This window comes from Amphibalanus amphitrite, unplaced genomic scaffold, assembly GCF_019059575.1.
Source record: "Amphibalanus amphitrite isolate SeventyFive unplaced genomic scaffold, NRLGWU_Aamphi_draft 000251F_arrow, whole genome shotgun sequence".
Classification (NCBI taxonomy): domain Eukaryota; kingdom Metazoa; phylum Arthropoda; class Thecostraca; order Balanomorpha; family Balanidae; genus Amphibalanus; species Amphibalanus amphitrite.
In genome coordinates this window covers 555670-576787 of record NW_024881746.1, presented here as the reverse complement: position 1 = coordinate 576787, position 21118 = coordinate 555670, and the positions used below count along the sequence as shown (strand labels likewise).

Sequence of the window (21118 nt, the reverse complement as noted above, 5' to 3'; positions counted from 1 at the left end):
GGATGTTTTGGTTTTGGTGCTGAATCAGCAAACAGCAAATACGGAGTTCAACTAGACGATCTGGCAACTTTAGGCTGTGTGGAAGCAATTAGGTGCCAGATTCAGGTATTAGGGTCGAATAAGCATTTTGGGGCTGATCAGCAATTAGGTGCCAGAAACAGCTTTTTAGGGACCAGAAACAAATATTCCCCGTTTGCGTTTGGCGGCTGGCGGGCGACTTTTAGTCGTTTTCGGTTAGCAGTTAGCGTCGGTGCGGTGCAGGCGGTTTTATTTTTTCGGCGTTTCGGCGTTTTTTTTGTGTGGTTTGCGGCGGTCGGGCGATTTTTTGCCGTTTGCGTTGGCTTTTCGGGCGTGCGTTTTACCCGTTTTGCGGTGTTTACGTTTTGCGGCGGGCGGGCGTTTTTTGTTTTTTTTTGCGGTGTTTGTCCTTGGCGGCGGGCGGGCGGGCGGGTGGGCGATGCGGGCGGTTTTCTTTTTTTTTGCGTCGTTTGCGGTGTTAAATTTGTTTGCGGTTGGCGGCCGCTTTTTCGTTTTTTTTGCGGTGTTTTTTTTTGGCGGCGGGCGGGCGATTTTTAGGCGTTTTCGGTTGGCGGTTAGCGGGCGTGCGATGCGGTCGGTTTTATTGTTTTGCGGCGTTTTTGCGTTTTTTTTTTATTTGCGGTTTGAGGCGGGCGGGCGTTTGTTTATTTTTTGCGACCTTTGCGTTGGCGTTTCGGGCGTGCGTTTTGCGCGTTTTGCGGTGTTTGCGTTTTGCGGCGGGCGGGCGTTTTTCGCAATTCATAGTTCAAACCTTCGGGCCACAGCGCTCCTCGAAAAGCGCTGCCCTCGAGTACACGTAGCTGTCAAACACACATCGTATGGAAGGTATGTACACTAACGCCGATGTACATCACACACATAACAAAATAATATACACATACACATATTAATCGATTGAGTTGCAAAGGCTACACGCTCACAAGATACACATGATACAGGCGCTTACATGATCGGCCACGACGAAAGATTTGAGTTTATGTGCGGGCGGTGTTAGCGAGCAAATAGGCATTTTTGATATCTTCGCAAAGACGGCCGGCGCTCGGAGCGCGGCGGTCGGTCCGCCGCGCCACGCCGCTCACATATGTGTCATCTGGCCCCTGTCCTGGTTCTCATGCCCACGTGTTGTGCGTACCACGAGGGCTGAGACGGGACGGGGGCCTGACAGTCTTCGACGGGACTCCACCGGTGCGCGACGGCCCGGTGCACGACGTGGCCGACGTGGCCTTACGTACGACGCGGCCGACGTGGCCCTACGAGAACGATTCAGTGAACCGTATTTGTGACCGCCGTATTTTGCGCATTTTAATCGTTTCCGTTTCATTCAAGAATAGACTTTTACTTATATGAACAATAACTTTATGGTCCTCCGGGTGACGAAAGAGAACGAGTGAACGATCACGAGCACGCACGAACATTTCCGTATTGAACGGGTGAACTGTACGATTCTCACGAACATTCTGGTCCTCCGGGCCGGATATCAGTGAACTAGTGTGCGAATGGATTTACAGTGACGACGCGGTAGTGTGAACTGTGAGTGCAATGTCTGACAAACGGTCACGACACGACAGTGATGCAAAATCGCATCAAGGTCGCCGGAGCTCATATCACACGAGGAGTGAGGCGAGCTTCAGCACAGCGTCCTCCGGCCTCAGTGAAGCCTGCCGCCGAGCTGCGCTAAGCAAGCTCCAGGCGGAACAGGCCCAGCGCGCCGCCGCCGCCAAGGCTGAGCTGGCCCGGCGTCAGGCGGAGGCGCAGGCAGAGCAGTCCCGGCAGCAGGCGGAGCAGGCGGAGGCGCAGGCAGCACTGGAAGCCCAGGCGGCGAAGGATGAAGCAGAATGCCGCCAGCTGGAGTTGGAGCTGCTGGAGCAGGAGGAGCGGGGTTCGCAGCTCGCTCGTTCTTACGCTGCACCATCCGTCGCCGGCCTCCCGGTGGTTGCAACAGAGCCACCGGCGCAGGTGTGCGTGTCTCAACAGACAGACGAGTCAGTCACGCGCACCCGACAGTGGCTGGCTCAATCTCGGCTGCTCGTACCGCCGGTGAACACGACTCCTGTCGGCACTCTACCTCCACCTGCAATGCGTCTGCAGCGCCTGTCCAGTGACGACACGCGAGCGGTCCCGCATCTGCCGCGCATCACACTGGAGAAGTTCGGAGGCTCTGCCATCGAGTGGCCGCGGTGGATAGCCCTCTTCAAAGCGCTGGTACACGACCGCGCCGACCTCACCGACGTAGAACGGCTGACCTATCTGCAGAGTCACCTGACGGGGCCGGCGAGAGACTCTGTGCGGGGCATGCTCTGCGACGCCAGTCTCTACAGCACCGCCCTGGGTGAGCTGGAACGAGAGTTTGGTGACCCGTCCCGTGTGATACACGCCACGATGAAAAGACTCCTCACAGCGCGGCCGGTGAAAGATGGCGATCTGTCAGCGCTGACAGAGCTGTCTCGTGAGCTCCACACCGCGGTGAGCGTCCTACAGTGTTTGCACTACGAGCACGACCTTGCCGCCGCCACGAACGTCACCACTGTGACTGGGAAGCTACCAGCCTCCCTCGCCTGGAGGTGGGGCGAGCACATGGTGGAAAACGGCATCACTCGTCCGACGCTCGTCGATCTCGACGAATGGCTTCGCCGTCATGTGTCAGCTGGTCGGTTGGCCTTGAACGTGACCACCAAGCAGCTGCCGAAGGTCGAGGCTAATGACGCTGAGTGCCGCCCGAGACGCGTGTTTACCACCGCGTCGGCGCGGCCCACGCCGGCGGCTGTAAAGCGGGAGAGGACAGCTGCCATAAAGTCATCAGCGGACGGACACAGTGACTGGTGTACCATGTGTCAGCAAACACACGAGCTCCAGCACTGTGACGAATTTCTCGCGCTGACTGTGAGTGAGAAGGCAGAGTTCGTCGGCAGAAACGGACTGTGCTTTAACTGCCTGGGTCGCGATCACATCAGCGCCACGTGTCCCAGTGATGCACGATGTGACGCGGAGCACTGCGGCAGGCGTCATCACACGCTGTTACACAATGGAGGACGAGTGTTTCCGCTGCGCGATTCCAATGATGGTACGCCGTCATCTGCCAAACATGTCGGCACCGCATCGGCCGAGCCTCGCAGTGATGTTCTCCTGCAGGTGGTGCCCGTCACCGTAAATGGGCCGGCAGGTAGCCGCACCACGAACGCACTCTTCGACCTGGGCAGTCAGGTCACACTGATCACCGACGACCTGTGTGACCGGCTCGGCATCTCGGGGCCCACCGACAAATTGGTGCTGAGTACGCTGAGTGGGACCCAAACGACGACGTCACGACGCGTATCCTTCGCCGTCGAGGCTGTGGGCGGCGACGGCAGGGCACACCGTATACGAAACGCCCAAACGACGCCGACGTTAAACGTGTCAGCCAAGGCCATGGACTGCACAGTAGCAAAGGAGAAATGGCCGCACCTTGCCGACCTGGATCTCCCCAGCGCCACCCACGGCCCAGTGGAGGTGCTCCTGGGAACCGACGTCATCGAACTTATTGTGCCGCGGGAAGTGATCGAGGGACCGACGGGAACGCTGTGCGCCGTAAGGACGCTGTTGGGATGGACGGTGACCGGGCGGGCGTCGGAGCGCTCGGTGCTCGATGGTGAACACGTTGTCAACCACGTTCGTGTCAGTGATAAAACGAGTGCAGTCGCTGACCTTCACACCCAGGAATCATCAGAGACGACCCAGTGGTGTCACGCAGCCGAGCCGCCGGGCCCGGCCGACATCTTCAGCAGAGGCGGCCCGGGGACGGACCTCGCCCCCGGCGGACCGTGGATACGAGGTCCAGCTGCGCGGTCCGGCCCGGCCGCCCTCTCCGACGACGAGACGAGGGTGACAGCGTGCGTCACCGAGCGAGCGGAGCCGGTCGTAAACGGCAGTGACTTCTCGTCCTGCCTCATGGACTCCGGCGGCCTGCTCAGAGTCGGTGGCCGTCGCTGGAAGCGGAAGAACACGCAGCCGCAGGATCGCTCCTGGCGACGCCGACGGCGAGAGCGTCTCCCCGCGCACGCCGACCGCGCAGTGTATGTCGATCATGGACACGACCGAGGTCAGGGTCGACGAACCAGTGCGGCTGACCGACGGAGACGTACCGCGTGGACACCGGCCGATGGGACGAGCGGAGTGTATGACCCCGGTGTAGGCGGTCGTATCCGCGCCGTGGATGCGACGACTGCCACCGGCCAATACAGGCGGCCTGTCAACCGCCTCCGCCGCCTCGAGTGCGACGGTGACGGACAGTATTGATGGGATAATATGCGCGCGCGTGGGACGACTGAAGTGAGTCGTTTACGACCCTGCCGTGCCGCCGGCGAGCAGTGTCGAGATCTGGACATCTATTAGTGTTTCCTGCCCTCGTCATTCGCGGTGTAAGCGTGTCTGTGTGTGTGTGCGTGTGAGAGTGAGCCGCTCACTCTGTCCGCGGTCAATGGTCATTTGTGTTTAGTGTTCAGCCATTAGCTATCAACTGTGAGCCGTGTGACGATGCTACGCGTTCACTGTGACAGTGTCCCTCCCGGCCCACTTGGCCGGTCGGTCTACGAATGAGCTAGTTTACGACCTTAGAGTGCGCAGTGTTAGATTAGTCTATGGTACCACGCCCATGTTAGAGCTAGTTTCTGTTCGCGTCCGCTCCGTTCGGTAATGCAATGTGTGTTATGTGTTGTACGCTGGGTGCTGGGTGTTTGTGTGTCGGCAATGTGACACTGCCGCCAGTGCCTCTCGAGCGAGTGTTCGTAGTTAACGACATGCGTCAGTGCGTGACAACGGTGACAGTGACCGGCGGCCGGGACCGCGCCGTCGTATAGTTTTACGACTGGGCGCGTGATTGTTGTCAGGAATGACCTCCGCCCCGGCCAGACTCTGTAGTGCGTAATGCGTATTGTATGTGAGTGTATGTATATCGCGCATGTTGAACGGATCGTGGCGAGTGTGTGCGTGCGTACGAGACGCTTGAACGATTGCTCGCTAGTTGTTGGATTTTCCGCGGATGATCGCGAAAAACCGGGCCGGCTATGTTAGCGAGCAAATAGGCATTTTTGATATCTTCGCAAAGACGGCCGGCGCTCGGAGCGCGGCGGTCGGTCCGCCGCGCCACGCCGCTCACATATGTGTCATCTGGCCCCTGTCCTGGTTCTCATGCCCACGTGTTGTGCGTACCACGAGGGCTGAGACGGGACGGGGGCCTGACAGTCTTCGACGGGACTCCACCGGTGCGCGACGGCCCGGTGCACGACGTGGCCGACGTGGCCTTACGTACGACGCGGCCGACGTGGCCCTACGAGAACGATTCAGTGAACCGTATTTGTGACCGCCGTATTTTGCGCATTTTAATCGTTTCCGTTTCATTCAAGAATAGACTTTTACTTATATGAACAATAACTTTATGGTCCTCCGGGTGACGAAAGAGAACGAGTGAACGATCACGAGCACGCACGAACATTTCCGTATTGAACGGGTGAACTGTACGATTCTCACGAACAGGCGGTTTGCTTTTATAAGTAGGGATTCTGCGATTTTTCTGTCCGGGTGGTCTTTGGAGCGATAAAGGACGCGAACCTGAAGAGGAAGGGATGATTTGTTTAGCGGCGCGCCGGGGTGGTGCTCACGGAAGTGGTCTCCCATCGGGGTCCCTTCGGATGCGCTCAAGGCGTCTCTTAAATGTTCGTTAAATCTTAGTCGAACAGGTCGTTTTGTCTCGCCAATATATGTGCCGTCGTCACCCTTTCCTTCACACAACTTACAATTTAGCCTGTAGACGACGTTCTGTGTACAATCACCTGAAAAATCTGATTTACACATGTTGCATCGTGGGCCTCCAGGGCAGATAGGTTTAGATAGAGATGATCTAACCAGTTTGTTCCGTAGCTTTTGGGGGTTCCTCCATGCTATCCTGACAGCTAAGCCAGATTTCCTAACTTTACTTTGAATTTTGCATAGCAGTTCTTCATCTATGTACGGTAAACATAAGAAGCCATCTTCGCCCTTGTCTCGACTAACTTTACCCATCCTGGATCTGGACCCTTGCTGTTTGACCTCCCACAAGAGCCTTCTAAGAACTTTCTCTGGGTACCCATTTTGAACCAACAATGTCCAAATCTTGTCTATACTCGCCCTCTCTTTAGCACTGCTCGAAGAGTTCCTGATCGCTCGCCGAAACTGACTACGGACTATGTTTTGTTTAGTAGACTTCGGGTGGGCTGATTTATAGTGCAGGATGATCCCCGAGTTCGTAGGTTTTATGTAAAGTTCCGTTTCAATCTTCGTAACCTGGCCCTGGGTCACTACTGTCACTAAGGTATCTAGGAAGGCCACACCCGACTTTGTACCGGAATGCTCCATGGTAAAGCGGAGTGTCGGATGAAGCGAGTTTAAATGCGACAGAAAATCTACTAAAGCCTGCTCTCCATAGGTCCACACGCCTGCGTAATCGTCAATGTACCGAACCAAAAAGGACGGTTTCTGATCCAGGTTTTCCAACGCTTTGCGCTCAAAACGATCCAGAAAGAGAATGGCTATGGGAGGGGCACATGGATTGCCCATAGCGATCCCTAGTGTTTGTCGGTAAAATTTATCATCAAACCTAAATACGTTCTTGGTGAGACAATGCTGAAGGAGATGTTTAATATCATCCTGGGAGAGACCGAAAGTATCCACCTCATCCTGGTGAGCCTCTAAATTCTCCATCACCGCATCGATAGCCTCAGGGATGGGGATGCTTCCATACAAATTCACAACATCTATGCTGAAGAATATAGATCCCTCGGCGAGCCCCTGTCCCTCTGAGTGAGCTGCTAACCGCTGTAGGAAATCACTAGTGTCCCACAAGTGCGTTTCCACAAAGTTCAATAGCTGCTTAAGTATGCGTTCTAAAAGACACGATGTTTTTTCCGTAGGACCCCCACAACCAGATATAACAGGCCTGAGTGGCACTGACTCCTTGTGGTCCTTAGGGAGACCATAAAATACCGGAGTCCTGCTATGGGCCGGTGTCAGCTCCTTAATGGTGTTCTCCGGCAACTTTCCTTGTGACACAGCTTTAAAAACTCTTTTAGTCTCGGCTTCTACCTTGGGGACAGGATTTTTCTCAAGAACCTCGTAGTTTGTGGAGTCGTCTAAAATAGCAAGTGACTTGTTCACATAATCATCCCTATCCATGATCACGAAGCCCTTGCACTTATCGCTCTGCTTAAAAACTACATCATTAGACTTCTGTGCCTTTTTAAGAAAATCTAACTGCTCTCCTGTAACGTTACTTTCATGCACTATATGACATTGTTGGTTCAAAATGGGTACCCAGAGAAAGTTCTTAGAAGGCTCTTGTGGGAGGTCAAACAGCAAGGGTCCAGATCCAGGATGTGTAAAGTTAGTCGAGACAAGGGCGAAGATGGCTTCTTATGTTTACCGTACATAGATGAAGAACTGCTATGCAAAATTCAAAGTAAAGTTAGGAAATCTGGCTTAGCTGTCAGGATAGCATGGAGGAACCCCCAAAAGCTACGGAACAAACTGGTTAGATCATCTCTATCTAAACCTATCTGCCCTGGAGGCCCACGATGCAACATGTGTAAATCAGATTTTTCAGGTGATTGTACACAGAAGAACGTCGTCTACAGGCTAAATTGTAAGTTGTGTGAAGGAAAGGGTGACGACGGCACATATATTGGCGAGACAAAACGACCTGTTCGACTAAGATTTAACGAACATTTAAGAGACGCCTTGAGCGCATCCGAAGGGACCCCGATGGGAGACCACTTCCGTGAGCACCACCCCGGCGCGCCGCTAAACAAATCATCCCTTCCTCTTCAGGTTCGCGTCCTTTATCGCTCCAAAGACCACCCGGACAGAAAAATCGCAGAATCCCTACTTATAAAAGCAAACCGCCCGCACATAAACTCAAATCTTTCGTCGTGGCCGATCATGTAAGCGCCTGTATCATGTGTATCTTGTGAGCGTGTAGCCTTTGCAACTCAATCGATTAATATGTGTATGTGTATATTATTTTGTTATGTGTGTGATGTACATCGGCGTTAGTGTACATACCTTCCATACGATGTGTGTTTGACAGCTACGTGTACAATTGTATATTATGTATGTTACGTACACCGGACACTATGTAGACAATCGGTCTATCAAATAGTTTGCCCTTATGAGTAGCGCCTTTCCTAAAATATCACGATCTTCGGTTTTTGAAAAATGGCAGACAGATTAGGTATTCACAGGATCGTCTTTTAACATTGTTATCACGTTGGTTTGATAAAGGCCAGTGGCCGAAAGCTCACCGTTTTTTTTTTAATATATTATTCGGCTTTTTACATTTTTGATGTCGAGGAAAAGGTCAACTTCTTTTATTTATCTAATTATATTCAATATGTTCCTCGCTCGAGCACTTAGTAATATTTTATTAATTTTGAATAAAACTACGAGGGGCAAAGTTTTGACATTTGTCCTCCAGTTATTTCTACCCATGACAAATGAATAGAGACTAGAGTTATTTCACTCACTTTTATTAGACATCGTACAGGTGGGGGCGGCCAATTTACACCACCGGCCAAATTACCCCACTCTCCCCTACTCATCTGAAGCGTCTCGTCGCGTTCTTTCGTTTGCCGCCTAGTGCGTTTCGCTGCGCCTATCGGTTCTCGAGTTATCGGCTGGGGGCGTTTAACGCCCCCCCCCCCCCCCAACAAACGGTGGGTGGCGAAATACCCCAGCAACTGCCAGGTTAATTCCGCTGCATGTTGCTCCACTACCACCACACGGCAGTTTGTTGGTAGCTCAGTGCTCCGCCCGTCTGTGCCCACTGCACGTGTAGCTGACCACGTGTGCTGCGCCCCCACGGCCGGTGCGGCAGGCGGCCCCTTTGTGCGCCCGCCGGTGTGACGGCCTCCCTCCGGCCCGGAGCAGGCCGGTCAGCTCTGGCGTCACGGCCTGTGACGACCGTCACCGCGGCGGCAGGGGAGCGTCACGGCCCGGCGCCGCGGCCGGTGAATCGGGCCACCCGGCGCCGCCAGACGGGCGGGAGCGCGGGACAATTACCCACTGCCCACCGCCGCGGGCCCACGATACAGGCCAGTGATAGAGTCGCTGCACCAGTCACGCCGGGAGCCATCACTGCCATCAAAACCATCAACACCAGCTGCATGGTCAACCCTGGCCGTCAGCCGGCAACAGCCCGGCGTTGTTTGACGAAGACCGGCTCAATTCGGTGCCGTCAAACCCGGCGTGGTCAATAAGTCAGCGACAGCGTTGTCAGATTTCTGAATAAGATTTCAATACTCCGATCATCTCATGACTGATGACATGTTGTGAACCGAGACGCATGTAAGCCACCGCGAGGAAAAATAGGCCACACCACGGGAAGGAAACGCTCTAAGCACTGTATACCAGACGCAACTCAAGTTGGGAGCCAGTAGTTCGGTCCAGGTCTCTCTTACACCCCGAGGGCAGGACTGGGAACAGAGCCGGGCGCGGGACCCTCAGGGATCGCTCGGCCGGGGGCGTCGGGCGCGGCCAGTAGGACAGACAGCCGGCCGGCCGGCGCCCCCCACACACAGCCCATGTCACACCGCTGATGGAGTGACTACCGACTCAGCCGCCGCCCCCCCCCCCCCCCCCGGGCGCGGCCAGTAGGACAGTCAGCCGGCCGGCGCCCCCACACACCCAGCCCATGTCACACCGCTGATGGAGTGACTACCGACTCAGCCGCCGCCGCCGCCGCCCCGGGCGCGGCCAGCAGGACAGTCAGCCGGCCGGCGCCCCACACACAGCCCATGTCACACCGCTGATGGAGTGACTACCGACTCAGCCGCCGCCGCCGCCGCCCCGGGCGCGGCCAGCAGGACAGTCAGCCGGCCGGCGCCCCACACACACAGCCCATGTCACACCGCTGATGGAGTGACTACCGACTCAGCCGCCGCCCCCCCCCCCCCCGGGCGCGGCCAGTAGGACAGTCAGCCGGCCGGCGCCCCCACACACCCAGCCCATGTCACACCGCTGATGGAGTGACTACCGACTCAGCCGCCGCCGCCGCCGCCCCGGGCGCGGCCAGCAGGACAGTCAGCCGGCCGGCGCCCCACACACAGCCCATGTCACACCGCTGATGGAGTGACTACCGACTCAGCCGCCGCCGCCGCCCCGGGCGCGCTCATTACTGTTCATTAATGAAGCCTATTTAATGTCCTCCTCGTCTGCCTATTGGTGGGCAGTTGCTGAATTTAGTATCGGCCTTCTGTTCTCTGTAATTACGGTGACGATAAACAGCGGACGATGGAGAGAGGGCAGGGGCTCCGATAAACTCGTATATCGCCTCCGAGAGGGCCGTTCCATCCCTGCCCGATCCACGCCGGCCCTCACCCATTCGACCGGTCGTAACCCACTCCAAAGCACCTTCCCAACTCCTTCAAACACCCTCCCCGTGCTGAAGGAGCCCCGTCGCTGAGCGGCAGGGGGACGCCGCTAAGGTCATCCATCAAGACGGCAGCCAGGTGGGTATATCGGCCGGGCCGGGACGAGGGGCCGACTGACGTCTTTTTGTTGGCGGGCGGGCCGGCGCTGTCGGCCCCAGTGAAAGCAGGGCCGGACGGGTCGGGGTGACTTGGTGCAGTTGACGTCATGTAGAGTGGTTCACCTCGTCAATCAGAGCCGCGAGTGGAGAAGCGCCGACTTGGAGTGCTCGGAGACCGGCGGAGTTTGTGAGGGATTTTGGATCTGAATCGGAAGGAAGGAGAGTGAATGTCCGGTGCCTTATTGGTTGTGGAGGGTTCGGAGCATGCTACGGCATTTGTTGGAATGGAGTTAGGAATAAATAGCATTGTTAGCTTAAGTGTGAGTGCAAACAGAAGACCAAAAGAGACAAGACATGGCGACGTCATTTCGAAAATTTTCTTGACCTGAACTACGAAACAGCAACAGCACAACACAAGCAAGAGCCACATTTGGCCATCGATTCTACTCACTCGTGGCAGGACGTTGAAGACGAAGCTTCTAGGGTACCCTCGTCTGAAAGGTAGTGGACGGCCCTCCTCGTTCAGCCTCCACCTCGGCCCAGAGACGGCGGTCTGAGGAAACGTCCTCACCCGAGCACCGTGACCACTGGAAGCGCTCGCCGCCGACGCCAGTCCCACTATCTCCTCCAGTTCCGGACCCTCGGACAGTAGAGGCGATGGCACAGCGCGCTAGGCGGCAAAATCGCCCCTAGGCGCAACTCCGCAACAAGAGGACACTGACGCACGAGTCGGTCGCTGCGCGGGGACCACATCCTGGGCCGCTATCTGCAGCGGAGGGCTGAAAACATGTCAGCCCGGCCGGACGGCGCCTCGGCCCCGCACCAGTGTCTCCCGGGCAGACACACTGAAAAACAATTGAACACCGTTAACTGGGTAAGTGGTTATTCTGCATACCGGAGTTTTTATATACCCAATAATGGGTGTTCAGGGAGCGTTTGACACCTTTAACCGTGTATGACGGGCTTCATGACACTGTAATAAGTGTCACAGTACACATTAAAAAGTGTCTGACACTCATCATACACTGCAAAAACACCCCACCCCGTTTTTAAATTTTATTAGTGCAATATACGATAATAATAAACAATGTTTCATGGCTGCGACAACTGAGCTACATGCAAAACAGCTATCGCAACGCGACCCAAATCATAGCCACATGAGACTCAAGAAAGGCACGAAAACTCGCCAATTAGGAACTCAAATGCTTTCATTTTGACCGCCTATATCACAGAACGGATATTACACACAGGACGGCCGGAACAGCCAAATGTGGTGAGGGAAACGACCAAGGAAACCGCCGTCTCCGGGATGCACTCAGATAGATCTCTAACGATTTGAATGAAATCGTTCCTTTCAAAGACTGAGTCAAGCTTTGAAGTTACACTGAAAAAAAATAATGCCCGTGGGGAATTTTTGGGGTATCGGACACCGTTATGACACCTGTGAGGGTGTACGTTCTGCTAACATATATCTCAAAGATCTTTATATAACTCCTAATAAACATTCTTAGGGTGTATTTGGAGTGTCAGATACCCCAAAAACACCAATGCCAAGTGTCAACTTCATTATTAAAGGGAGTTTGTGAGGCGTACAAAACTAAGCCAACACCTTTAAGAGTGTCAGTTTGATATTAGACACCTACATAATGCCAGCATTACTCCCCACAATAATTTTACAGGTATCTGGAAGGTGTAGAAATGTGGGCGGCAGCCCAGCTGGGCGGCCCGTCTGCTGGGCGGCTGCCGCCGGTGCCGCCCGAGCGGGTTCCCGGCCGCCCGGGCCGCCCTGGTGACGCTGCGTGGTCGGCCAATGGCTGTGTGTGTGGTGGTGGCGTGACCCGGTTGAGGTCGAGCCGACGGCCAATCGGTGGTCGCCACGTGCCGGTGGCGTGACCCGTCGGGATCGTGTGCGGTGCGATCGGTGAGGCGCGGCAGTCGTGGAGGTGCGGGCTTGCCGGCCGGCCCGGATCCACGTGTGAGCTGTGAATGGTGACTGGCCGAATACAGGATAAATGGACTCTGTTGGTGTTCTCCAGCAGAGACTACAGTGGTGACAGCGGTGAGTTGAATCCAGTGTTGCCTTTGAACGTTCCATTGGCTGTGTAGCTACTGACCCAAACCAAGGGTAAAGTAGCTGATTGGGGCTGACTGCTCGGTCGACGCTAACGATCGGTCCCGATACTGCTCACCCTGCTGGACTTCTGGCCCTGCTGCCGCTGCCCTGTCGGCTGCTGCTGCCGCTGCCCTGTCGGCTGCTGCTGCCGCTGCCCTGTCGGCTGCTGCTGCCGCTGCCCTGTCGGCTGCTGCTGCCGCTGCCCTGTCGGCTGCTGCTGCCGCTGCCCTGTCGGCTGCTGCTGCCGCTGCCCTGTCGGCTGCTGCTGCCGCTGCCCTGTCGGCTGCTGCTGCCGCTGCCCTGTCGGCTGCTGCTGCCGCTGCCCTGTCGGCTGCTGCTGCCGCTGCCCTGTCGGCTGCTGCTGCCGCTGCCCTGTCGGCCGCTGCTGCCGCTGCCCTGTCGGCCGCTGCTGCCGCTGCCCTGTCGGCCGCTGCTGCCGCTGCCCTGTCGGCCGCTGCTGCCGCTGCCCTGTCGGCCGCTGCTGCCGCTGCCCTGTCGGCCGCTGCTGCCGCTGCCCTGTCGGCCGCTGCTGCCGCTGCCCTGTCGGCTGCTGCTGCCGCTGCCCTGTCGGCTGCTGCTGCCGCTGCCCTGTCGGCTGCTGCTGCCGCTGCCCTGTCGGCTGCTGCTGCCGCTGCCCTGTCGGCTGCTGCTGCCGCTGCTCTGTCGGCTGCTGCTGCCGCTGCTCTGTCGGCTGCTGCCGCTGGTGCGCTGAACCTGCCCTCTCAACCAGACTTCACTCACTTCTAATGAGCTAAGTACTGTTCTGTGGTGTCGTGTATTGTTTGGCTTTGTGTGTGTGTGTGTTTTTTTTTCGTAGTGCATTAGAGTCAGAACAATGCCTGACGACGTGAAACCGGCTACGTCTGCTCGTGGGGCCACCGGGTTTTCAATGAAAGCGCCAGATTTCTCTGGGGAGGGCTCCTTTTCCCGTTTTTCGGCTGACTTGGAGACATTCTTCACATTGCATGCTTTCGATGATGCCCTCAAACTGAGGTTTCTTCCCCTGTGTTTAACGGGGGTGGCCCGGGATGCCTTTGAGGCACTTCCGGCTGACAGTCGGGACACCTACGCTCAGGCAATGCGGGGCCTTTCGGAGAGTTTCAGAAGGCCCTGCGCGTTGGATGCTCATGCTAAGTTGCGCTGCTTACAGTTCGATACTTCTACGTCACTGGATGCATTCGTTATCCAATTTAAGCGTTTGATAAGCGAGGCATTTCCCGGACCCCTCAGTGATCAGGTACTGTTCCATACCTTCCTTCCAACACTTCCTGCAAAGTTCCAAGAACATATCATCGCCCAGGGGATCGGGACCTTTGAGGAAACTGTACAGCGGGTGAGAAACCTCATCCAGAGTGAGAGATTTCAGCAGCCTGTTCGTCAGGTCTCCGCCGCACCGAGGCAAGGTCAGGAGGACGGTAAGTCGAGGCCAGACATGCTCGAACAGATCATGGCACGTATCGAGGCTATCGAGCAGCGCATGACTGAGGAGCGCAGGTGGAGGAGTCGGGGTGGAGCTGGTGCGGGGGGCGGTGCTGTCGGCCGCCGAGGTAACCCTGCATCGGAGCCTCGGTCCTGCTTCTGCTGTGGGGATACTGATCACCTCAGGGCAAGCTGTCCCGCACGTGACGGCTTCTGTGCCCGATGTGGTCGACGGGGGCACACTGTCGCGGTGTGTTGGTCTCGGGGAAACGGGCGAGGGGTCGCCGAGCCAGGCAGCGTCGACCGGCGACCCCAGTAGTTGCGGAGGTGAAAGATGCTGCTGGAGGTGATCCTGCTGTGCCAGGTGTGCGTCCGTCTCCGGATGTCTCTGGCGCCACGTCTGGCCTTCATGGGAGCACTGGAGAGGCTGCTGAGACCTCAACCACTAGTGCCCCTGCCCCTGGTTGTGGTCCATCTGACTGTCACACCGGTGATGTCAGTGAGAGTGTCTTGTTGAGTGATGACATGACGTTTCAGGGTTGTATCGCGGACACTGTTTGCTCTTTTCTGCTTGACACTGGCTCCTCAATGAGCATCATTAATCGTTCAGTCTATGATAAATTGTCCGGCATTCCATTGCAACCCACGTCAACTAAAGCAAAAACAGCCTCTCAGTCTGACTTACCTTTGCTCGGTAGAATTGCTGCTCCGTTGCGTGTGGCTAAACAGACTCACGTGATTCACCTCTACGTCTCTGAAGCCATTGATGTTCCATGTATATTGGGGCTCGACTTTCTCAGTGCTGTCCCTTGTGTGATCGACCTGTCTGCTAGACGTTTGGTCCTGGTGTCTGGTGGAAATGTCCGGTCAGTCTCTGTTGACCGCACAACGGTGGGTAGCGCTGTGCTGGGGTGCGATGTTTCCCTTCCTGCCGGTGCAGAGTGTTTTGTGCAAGGCCATGTGCATAACTGCCATTACAGGGGTGATGGGATAGTGGAACCCACCTTGGATGTCCCCGGTTTGCAGGTGGTTAGATGCGTTGTGAAGGTTGATGACGGGTCTGTGCCCTTGTTGATCCGTAACATAACGACGGAGAGCATTACCTTACCCAAACATTCCCAGGTGGCTGAGGTTGAGGTGAGTTTTGTAGAAGAGGATCTCCCAAAACCTGAGGATTTGTCACCTGATTTGGAGTCTTTGATTGATTTGTCTGATTCTGATGTGTCAGGTGACCAGCGACGTGCACTGGTGTCCGTGCTGATGAAGCACCAGTCGATGTTTGACGGTCATATCGGACACACTGATGTGGTGGAACACACGATTGACACAGGGGACAGCCCACCGGTGCGCCAACGACCGAGGCGCATTCCCCCTCACTTGACACAGCAGGTGCGGGAGGAGCTGGACAAGCTGGTGAGTCAGGGGATCCTAGAGGAATCTGACAGTGGCTGGTCATCACCCATCTGCTTGGTTAGGAAGAAATCTGGGGAGCTGCGAATCTGTGCTGATATGCGCCGGCTTAATTCGATCACCCGGCTGCCCGCTTACCCCATCCCCCGGATTGACGACACACTTGACGCCTTGTCAGGATCATCTCTGTTTTGTGTCCTCGACATGAATGCCGCTTACCATCAGATCTCCATCGATCCGCAGGATAGAGATAAGGCCACTATCACTACTCCTTTGGGAAATTTCAGATACCGTCGCATGTGTTTTGGCCTCAATTCCGCGCCCTTCACCTGCTGCAAGTTGTTGGATATTGTGCTGAAGGATGTTCCTCGGAGTTGCTGTGTGCATTACTTCGATGATATCATTGTGCATGGGGATTCGTATGATGATGTCCTGGCAGCCCTGGATGATGTACTTTTCAGACTTCGGCAGGCGGGGCTGACGTTGAATTTGGCCAAGTGTGAATTCTTCAAACCCCAAGTCACTTTTCTTGGCCACGTTATTTCCAGGAGAGGCATGTCCACTGATCCGGAGAAGGTGGCGAAGGTGAGGAACTGGCCCATCCCCCGGACAAGGAAAGAGCTCTCGAGCTTCCTTGGACTTTGCTCATATTTCCGGAAATATGTGCAAAATTTTGCTTGTATCGCCTCCCCGTTGTTCGAACTCACAAGAAAAGAGGTGCCATTCGTGTGGTCTGAAGGCGCTGATGATGCTTTTCGAACACTTAAGAAGGCCCTCTGTGATGCTCCCATTGTTGGTTTTCCTAGGTTTGGTGAGGGAGCGGGCGCGTTTTTATTAGACTGTGACGCCAGCAATGAGGGCATGGGTGCTGTTCTTTTGCAGGAGCAGGACGGTGAGCAGCGGGTGATTGCTTATGGTAGTCACCGACTGTCACGGGCGCAAAAGAACTATTCGACGACTAAGAAGGAGCTCCTAGCGTGCGTAACGTTTGTACAGGAGTTCAGTCACTATTTGAAAGGGAAATCGTTCTTCCTCCGTACGGACCATAGCAGCTTGCAGTGGCTCCTCAACTTCAAGAACCCGTCTGGCATGCTGGCCCGCTGGATTGAGATCCTGGGAAATTTTCAGTTCCAGATCCTTTACCGTCCAGGAGCTGACAACTCCGCTGCAGATGCGTTGAGCCGCTATCCGCTACTCGTTGATGACAAAAGCTGTCAAACTGAAGCTTGTTGCAGGGTCTCGGCCAGAGATTGGCCCATGTCCTTCATCCAGCAGGAGCAGGACCGAGATCCCGTGCTGTCGGAGGTGATGCGCCGTGTGGCTGCTGGTGACAGGCCCTCCCGCAGCAGTGTTCCCGATGGGGTGGGTCGCTGGCTTCGACATTGGTCTCGTTTGCGCCTTTTTGAGGGCGTATTGTTTCGGGTGTTCCGGAGAACAGCCGGTGGACCCGAATGTCTCCAGGTCGTCATCCCGTCTGACCTGGTGGCAGGTGTCCTGACGTCGATGCACGCTGGACCTTGTGGGGGACACTTCGGATCGGAGAAGATGCTGAAGCAGGTGCAGCTGCGCTTCTTTTGGCAGGGGATGGCGGATGACATTGAAGAGTTCTGCCAGCAGTGTGCGAGCTGTGCGGGTCGTAACCCTCCTAACCCTCAGCCTCGCGCTGAGATGCAGGAGCTGTACGCTTCTCGCCCATGGGAAGTTGTTTCAATAGATTTTTTGACTGACCTTCCTGTTACAGAGAGCGGAAATAAGCACATCCTGGTTTGCTGCGACCATTTTACACGTTGGGTTGAGGTGTTCCCTTTACCCGACATGTCTGCTGTGACGGTTGCACGTACACTTACTAACGAGGTGTTCTCGCGGTTTGGGTGCCCAGAGCGCCTACATTCTGACTGTGCTGCTAACTTCAAGAGCCAGCTTATTTCAGAGGTCTGCCGCATCATGGGGGTGGAGAAGTCTAACACAACTGCATTTCATCCGCAGGGAAATGGCCGCTGTGAGAGAGTGAACCGAACGATTCTTGGCATGCTGTCAAAATACTTGTCTGACAATCATTCTGAATGGGACCGGCATCTGCCGCTCCTGATGCTGGGCTACCGGGCACAGGTTCATCGGTCAGTGGGTTACTCGCCGTTTTACCTAATGTTTGGACGAGAGCCCCGTCTGCCTGTCGACACAGAGTTAGATGTCCCCCATGTTGTGCGCGCCAAGTCGGCAGCTGCGTATGTGGATGACCTGTGTGATGGGCTCTGCAAAGCTTACCGTGAGGCGCTGAAGTTCTCTGACGTCAGCCATCAGCGAAATAAGCGTCGGTACGATCTGCGAGCTAACAGTCATCAGTACAAGGTGGGTGACTTGGTCCTCGTGCATAGAGCGGCGGCCAGGCGTGGCGAGTACTACAATTTCAGGAGGCCCTGGATTCCTGGTGTGGTGGAGTCTGTGAAGGGTGATGTGTTCGCTCGAGTGAGACTCGAGGACGGTAAGACCCTTGGCGTCCACCATAACAAGCTGAAACCTCGCCGGTTTTCAGCTGCTGGCGACGAGAGAGGTCCGTCGCTTGGGCATCGGGGGGTCCAAGTGGGACCGACTGGGTCGACGGTGGCCTCTGGTGGAGATACCGGGGCTGCTGGTGGCGGTGCTGCCGGCCATAGTTTGCTGGACCCGGCTGGTTCGCTGGTGGCCTCTGGTGGAGATACTGGGGCTGCTGGTGGCGGTGCTGCTGACCCTCGTTTGCCCCCGGGAGATGGCGGAGGGGTGACTGGTGGTTTGTTGTCGGGGGGCTGTGAGGCTGGCTCGGCTGTCAGAAGTGAAATTCTGACGAGAGGTTCTGGACTTGGACCTGGTATCCGGGGGCCGGGACCCGGGGACTCCGTGGGAAGCGGCCCGGCACCTCACCCACCTGTGGCTTCCGGCGATCCCGTGGGGCAGGACTCCACGTACTGCTCGCCCGTTACCTCCTCGGTGGACAGTCGCACGGGGTGTGCCACGTCTGGGGATCCCTGTTCACCTGTGACTGTTACCCTGGATCCCGGTCACTCCGATGGACGGGGCCCGTCACATCACTCACCTGCTGCCGCGCCTGGGCATCCATGTTTACCTGGGCCCGCGTGGTCGGAGCCTGGGTTGGTGGTGCATGCAGGGGGTGCGCCCGCGCCGGCGCCGCCACGGGGGTTGGGTGATGGATCCTCACCTGCTGCCTCCAATTCCAACGCCCGTCCCGCTTCCTGGTGCGAATCTGCTCCTGAGCCGGCTGCGTCTGCCCTGGCCGGCCCTTCGGTCCCGGACCTGGATTCGGTGCCTGAGTCTGTGGTGTCCGGATGTAATGCCCCAGCAGTTGAGTCATGTCCAGTGGTTCCCCGGAGATCCACGAGACAGTCAAAACCTCCTGATCGATTTGTATTGAGATTCTTTTCAGAATCGTTTTAATGTCACTGTAAATTGAGCTTCCATTGCCTGTTTGCGTGTGTGTTGATGATTGTGGGTCTGATGTCTCTTTGTGCATGTTCAGTGAAGTTGTCTGTTCGACACTTGTAGTAATATACCATTCTGGTCCCCAGGGATCTGGCGCTACGTCTTCTAAAGGGGGAAGGAGTGTGGGCGGCAGCCCAGCTGGGCGGCCCGTCTGCTGGGCGGCTGCCGCCGGTGCCGCCCGAGCGGGTTCCCGGCCGCCCGGGCCGCCCTGGTGACGCTGCGTGGTCGGCCAATGGCTGTGTGTGTGGTGGTGGCGTGACCCGGTTGAGGTCGAGCCGACGGCCAATCGGTGGTCGCCACGTGCCGGTGGCGTGACCCGTCGGGATCGTGTGCGGTGCGATCGGTGAGGCGCGGCAGTCGTGGAGGTGCGGGCTTGCCGGCCGGCCCGGATCCACGTGTGAGCTGTGAATGGTGACTGGCCGAATACAGGATAAATGGACTCTGTTGGTGTTCTCCAGCAGAGACTACAGAAAAATCCCATTTACAGATTTCAACAGTGTTTTAGGGGTGATAAATACCGTTCATATTACCATCGTACTCCCTTGACGACTTTTTGAGGAATATCCCTCGCCCTGGCGGGGCATTTTTCATAACACGGCCTGGCAGGGGGGGTCGATGCGACCCCCCCTCGCGATTGGCTCCTATGGCATCTAGAAACACCAAATTTGGTAGGTAGGTGGGCCCCGTAGAGTTCTCGCCCCTGTGCAAATTTGGTTGCTCTAGGTCAATATTTACGGGGTTTTGGGGGTATAAATGTCAAAATTTCGCTAAAAACAGGTCAAAAGTTTTTCGCCTATAACTTTAGATTTAATTAAGATAGAGCAAACAGAAAAGCACCAGTGAACTCAGCACGTCAAGGCGCGTCAAATGATGTACTTTTAAGCTTGCTTAATTGTACTTAAAGTTGTTCTTAATTTTTAAGTAAACTTTAATTAATCAATTAAGTTAAAGTTAACCAAATTGCATCATATCGCATATCATTCGATTTGGCTGATCAGCAGGAACACAATGACACCATTTTTTAAGCTCAAGCGTCATTATGTGCCAAGTAATTGGCAAAAACGTCATTTGACCTCAGTTGACCTCATTTGACCTGACCCATGGATAAGTACACCAGACAAAGAAGCACCAAGTGACCTGCTGTTAAGTACTGTTGTTTTAAAGCACAAAAGTGATAGAACGAAGCGGATATCTCCAGTATTTTCCGTATTTAGTATTTTCCCTTAGGCTTAACATTACGACGTAATGACCTCTAGGCTCTAACTGACCTCAGGTCAGTGACCTAAAAAAACGAACTATATGTTATACAACTCGGTGAACTTAGCACATCCTGAAAGTTTGAAGGAAATCAGTCAAAAACTGTGAGTTGGACAGCTGCAAAAAGAAAATTGAAATTTGACCATAACTTTGTACCGGTTTTTCTGACCTTGTGACTCGACCGAAGGTCACCCGGACCTGAAACTTTCAGGTCATCTGTAAGAAGGCCGCCCCATAGGCTGTGCCATAGGCGGCGGAACGATTGGAGACAAGGGGGGGCACCATGGCTCAAGGAGCCAAACCTAGGGTACCCCCAAATCCTGTTTTCACATCGGATTTAGGCCACTTATTTTTCGTCACAGCCCTGACACGATGATTTTTTTTATTTTTTTATTTTTTTTACTAAACGAAAATGGCAGTTCACCCCCGTATGCAGGGGTGTAATTTTATATCTCTTTGTGGGGGCATATGCACCCACAATCCTGAATTATGCCCCCACAATGATGAAAATGCACCCACAAGTCTTTTACAAGGCTGCAAGCGTCCTTTCGAGAGCACGGTGCCCTTCGCATGCTCTAACGGCGTCCTCCTGACCGTCTCGCGTTCATGGATAATATAGCGTTTTTAATCACTCGGCGCCCTTCTGGGAGAATGGCGCACTTTTGACAGCACCGCGCCATTCTCATGGTCTAACGGCGCCCTCCTGACCATCTCGCGTCCTTAGGTCTCTGTTCACCGTGCATCCCTCGAGTGTTCGGCGCCCTTCTGGCCTCTCAGCGCCCCTGAACCATATATAGCGTTTTCAATCACTCGGCACCCTTTTACGAGAAAGGCGCCCTTTTCATGATCTCAAGGCGCCCTCGTAACCATCTGGC

General features: G+C 55.4%; 1 protein-coding gene across 1 annotated transcript in view; it reads right to left on the bottom strand.

The window, feature by feature from the left end:
• Positions 1–11192, bottom strand: part of LOC122386436 — an 87064-nt gene extending 75872 nt beyond the window's left edge. Inside the window, exon 1 of the mRNA XM_043375616.1 lies at positions 11022–11192. The gene's annotated coding sequence lies outside the window, so the exon portion shown is untranslated. The remainder of the gene's footprint in view (positions 1–11021) is intronic.
• Between the last annotated feature and the right edge of the window lie 9926 nt (positions 11193–21118).